This window comes from Arachis ipaensis, chromosome B6 (genome assembly GCF_059453495.1).
Source record: "Arachis ipaensis isolate K30076 ecotype BB chromosome B6, ASM5945349v1, whole genome shotgun sequence".
Taxonomy (NCBI): Eukaryota; Viridiplantae; Streptophyta; class Magnoliopsida; order Fabales; family Fabaceae; genus Arachis; species Arachis ipaensis.
Genome location: NC_142441.1, coordinates 83,926,062 through 83,931,103, shown reverse-complemented (window position 1 = coordinate 83,931,103; position 5,042 = coordinate 83,926,062). Strand labels below are relative to the sequence as shown.

At 38.3% G+C, this 5,042-nt stretch overlaps 1 non-coding gene across 1 annotated transcript; it reads left to right on the top strand.

Annotated features, from left to right (window-relative positions):
- On the top strand, positions 1-107 carry LOC148561573 (small nucleolar RNA R71). Its single transcript, XR_015888213.1, has one exon. It is a non-coding gene; the product is annotated as a small nucleolar RNA R71 (small nucleolar RNA).
- The last annotated feature ends 4,935 nt before the right edge of the window (positions 108-5,042 follow it).

Here is a 5,042-nt window from a genome sequence, read left to right as displayed (position 1 = left end):
AACATATCTGGTGGACACCTTCTTGTCAGGTCCTTAAACCTCTCCCATGCTTCATATAGAGTCTCACCATCTTGCTGCCTGAAGGTTTGCACCTCAGCTCTCAGCCTGTTGATCCGTTGAGGAGGATAGAATCTTGCCAAGTATTTATTCACCACATCTTCCCAGGTTGCTAAACTCTCCTTTGGGAAGGATTCCAGCCATTTAGATGCCTTGTCCTTGAGTGAGAAAGGGAACAGAAGTAGTCTATAGGTGTCAAGATGAACACCATTAGACTTCACAGTATCACATATCCTCAGGAAAGTGGTCAGATGTTGATTGGGGTCTTCTTGGACACTCCCTCCAAATGAACAATTGTTCTGAACAAGGGTGATGAGCTGTGGCTTTAGTTCAAAGTTATTGGCATGTATGGTTGGCCTTTGGATGCAGCTTCCACAGTTTCCTGGGTTTGGGTTGATGTAAGAACCCAGAACCCTTCTCTCTTGCCCAGCCTGATGTGTTGGACCTTCTCGACCATGGTTGTGAGCCTCTTCTTCATGATGGTTCTCCATATTTTTATCCATGTTTGGTTCAAAATACTCCTCTTCTTCCTCCGCACTAACTACTCGTTTTCCTCTTGCTTCCCTCCTTAATCTAAAGAAGGTCCTCTCAGGTTCAGAATCAAAGGAAGTTGAAGCCCCACTTCTTCTCCCTGTCATAAAACCAACAAGGCACAAGCAAGGAAATAGATGCAGAAAGTATTTCTATTAGAATTGTTGTTAGTGTGAGTGATGCAATATATCAAACAGTTAGTGGGTTAGTCGATTGAATTGTAAACAACTAAGAAAATGGGTAGGGAAAAGGGAAGAAAATAACTGAACAGAAAGTAAATTACTCAAATAAACTTAAATCAAACAAAAGAAAAATGCTCAATCTAGTTATCCTCCAATTTAATCATTGTCGATACAAAATCAATCCCCGGCAACGGCGCTATAAACTTGATGCACGGAAACTTGTCTCTCAACAATTTTCCTTCGAGAAGTATACCGAATTATCGTCAAGTAAAAACTCACAACAGAGTGAGGTCGAATCCCACAGGGATTAATTGGTCAAGCAATTTTAATTAGAGAAATGTTCTAGTTGAGCGAAGCAGAATTTGGTTTGAGAGTTGCAGGAAATTAAATGGCGGGAAAGTAAATAGCAGAAAATGTAAATGCTGAAAGAAAAGAGCTGAAAATAAATGACGGAAAGTAAATTGCAGAATCTTAAATGGGAATGGGGAAGATCAGAAATGGGGAATTCATTGGGTTTAGGAGATGTTGCATTCTCCGGATCAAGTTCATTTTCATCTCTTGCTCAATCAATGCGTTCATTGATCTCCTTGGCAATCTTAAATGATCGAATTACAATTCCTTGTAATTTAATCTCTCAAATCTTGATCAATAGCCAATTTCTTGGTCAATTACTCATGAGAAGAGATGAAGTATGGTCACTGATTATACCACATGCATTCCCAAATCAAGTGTTGGTAGAATTATAGTCACCATATCCTTCCAACCCCAATTTGGTCCAACATGAGAAAGTATTTCTAGCATGATCTCTTCATTCCTCTTCCAAGGTTCAGAAGAGATCCAAGTATGAATAGCTTCTTTTCCAAGATAACTACCCAATTGGATGAAGATTGAAAGCTTTCCAGTAAATTCAAGAGAAAAGATAGAAGAAGAATAATGAAAACTACTATTGATCCATCAAATTACAACAGAGCTCCCTAACCCAATGAAAGAGGTTTAGTTGTTCATAGGTCTGGAAATGGAAAACAAAGATGGAAGATACATTATGAAAATTAAACTAGAAGTGCAGAGTAAATTATACAGAGAGTAGTTCTCCAATTTCCAACTTCCCAAAAGTTCCATTTCTTTAATTCAAAACTACCCCTATATATACTACTCTTCTGATCTTCTAGTTGGTTCTTCAAGTCTTGGATATGGGCCTTTGGATCTTAAGTTTGAAGCAGTTATCCTGTTCAGTGGGCTTAGCTTTACTTGCAGAGAGAAAGTGTGAAGTAGGCAGGGTATTTAGCTCAGGACGTTAGTGGCGTTAACGTTAAGTGAGAGTGTGGGTTCGAGAACATTAGTGACAATCACCTTTTTCACTAATGTTCCTAACCCAGGGATGATCCACGTTAACTTCAACGTTAGTGGCACCAACGTGACCACTAACGTTGCCTCTAGGTCCTTCGCACATGTTATTGGGACTCACCTTTTCCAATAACGTTGAGAGTCTTCCCTTCCCCCTACGTTAGAGTCCATGTTAACTTAGTTAACGTGGCTCTTAACGTAGGCTTGCCAATCCTTCGAGAACATTAGTGACACTTACCTTTGTCACTACTGTTCCAAGATGCCCCTACTTCCCCCGTTAGAATCCACGTTAACTAAGTTAACGTGGCTTCTAACGTGGTGATGATAGCCATCTCCAACGTTGGTGACAAAGGTGAGTGTCACTAACGTTGGCTCATCATCCTTTCCTTCACGTTAGCTTCCACGTTAACTAAGTTAACATGGGAGTTAACGTGGCTCATAGTGGCTCATTGTGGCTCATTCCAACGTTAGTGACAAAGGTGAGTGTCACTAACGTTGGCGATTATTTGCTTTCTCCACGTTAGCTTCCACGTTAACTAAGTTAACGTGGGAGTTAACGTGGCTCAAAGTGGCTTAGTCCAACGTTAGTGACAAAGGTGAGTGTCACTAACATTGGCCATTCTTTTGCTTCCCAACGTTAGAGTCCACGTTAACTAAGTTAGTATGTTAAATAAAGTTTTATGGTGTTTTGGTAGCTGTTTGGAGGTTTGGCATGTTTGGATTGGTGCAAAAACATAGAAAAAAATTAAAAAAAAAAAAAATAGAGCACCATCTACGCGTACGCGCACTGCACGCGTATGCGTGCATCAAGCATTTTCACCTATCCACGTGCACGCGCCATGTACGCGTATGCGTGGATACCAAATTTTCAATCCTCCATACATTGACCCGAGAGTTGTGCGAACATTGCGCGTGCATTATGCCTTTCGCACAAACCAACTCACGCGTACGCGCACATGACGCGTACGCACCACTCTCGAAATAAGCCATCGACGCGTACGTGCCATGTACGCGTACGCGTCGCGTCCATTGCACCACCACCCGTGCACGCGCGTCATGCGCGCGTACGCGCGGATGCCCTTCCTTCAACACATATCTTTTCTTCTCCTCTTTCCATTTCTTTCCTTCTCCTTTCTTCTTCCCTTATCCTACCCCTCATCCAACACTTCCAAACACCATTGATAACCATCTATTCTAGTTAGTTAATTAGTTAGTTAGTTATTTGATTAGTTAAGTTTAGTTAGTTTTTATTTCATTTTCTCTTTTTCATTGTAAGTGTTAGATTGTTATTCTTGTTTACCATTAATTGTTGCTGAGTACTAAACGGGATGTTATCTCAACATTATTATGTTTATAATCTTTGTTGGATTCTATTGTTGAGGTTATATTTTACTACTTGGTTTGGAGTTTTTTATGCCTACCTTTTAAGAATACCAAGTGATGAGAATTGCCTTCGAGCTTGTAACTCTTCTTGAATTTCATGATTTGGCCACCATGTGATTTGACCCCTATTCTTTGATTAGGCAATCTCTTGATATTGGATGTTGAGCATTTACTTCAATGCATTGTGTTTCATGATCATATGTATCCATATGTTTATAGCTTGAATGCTCTCATGCTTCTTTAATGATTGTTTTACCTTACAAGTTTACTTAAAGCATCTCAAGCACACTAGGATAAGTGAAGTGCATGCTTCTTTTGTGACATCGCTTTTTATGATAATGTGTGTTCTTAAAGGTGCCTAATTTAGGACTCACATTCCTTTTTGTCATTAATGTCACACTAATTCACTCACTCAATTCAAGTGATTAGTACCTCATTCCAACAATGTATGCTTCCTTGTTTTTGTGTTCTCTCATCTTATGGTGTTATATTTTTGTTTTTCATGAATGATGCATCGTAAGCAAAAATGGAAGCGGAGGAAAGAACGCGCAGCAACCGGTTGATCTACCAGCTGAAGGTAGCAATCCGGAAAGTCGCCATATCCCCTTGCTCATCTCTGAATGCACCGAGGACGGTGCAAACTTTTAAGTGTGGGGAGGGCGTCCGACCGTTCGGCGATTTTGGGTAACAAATTTCTTACTCCAACACTTTTGCATTTCATTTTAGGTTTTTAGGATTTTTACTTGCATTTTCTTAATTTTTGCATATATATACAGAATAAGCTTAGTCAAAATAATGAGATTTTTCAAGAAATTTATCTATAGGGCATCTCAATTGATTTGAGTGAAAACTTTTCATAGAACTTGCTTGAATTATATACATTGTGGATCATGTTTTTGAGCTAAGAACACAAGCAAGTGAGATTTGAGCCTAATTGTGTGGTTACATCTTATAAGCACTTATTTTTTTCCTTCTTGTGTGCATTATTCTCTTTCTATGATTGTAATCCTTGATTTGTTTAATTCTTTATGTCTATTATTTTTTTATATTCATGCATTTATATGATTGAGGCCATCATTTCATTTAGCTCACTTACCCAAATAGCCTTACCTTTTATCATCTATTGTTAGCCAACTTTGAGCCTACGTTTGACCCACTTGTTCTTAATTTAGTACATTACAAGTTTAAAGAGAAAAACAATAAATATCCTTATTTGGATCTTTGATTAGCTTAGGCTAGAGTGTGTGTATCATTGAAGTGTGGGAACCTTGGGACATTGGTTGAGAAAAAGGGTAGTTTTGTATTTTGTTGTAAATATTGGGAATTGGGTACATACTCATATATTGATTAAATATATAGACCTTATGCATTGATGTTCTTGTTTATAGAAAAAAAATGAGAAAAAACAAAAGAAAAAGATAAGAAAAAGAAAAATAGCATGGAAAAGAAAAGAAAAGAAAAAAAGTATATAGAAAAAAAAAGAAAGAAAAAGAAAAAGAAAAGGAATAAAAAGGGGACAAAATGCCCCAAAGTGAAGCTCAATAA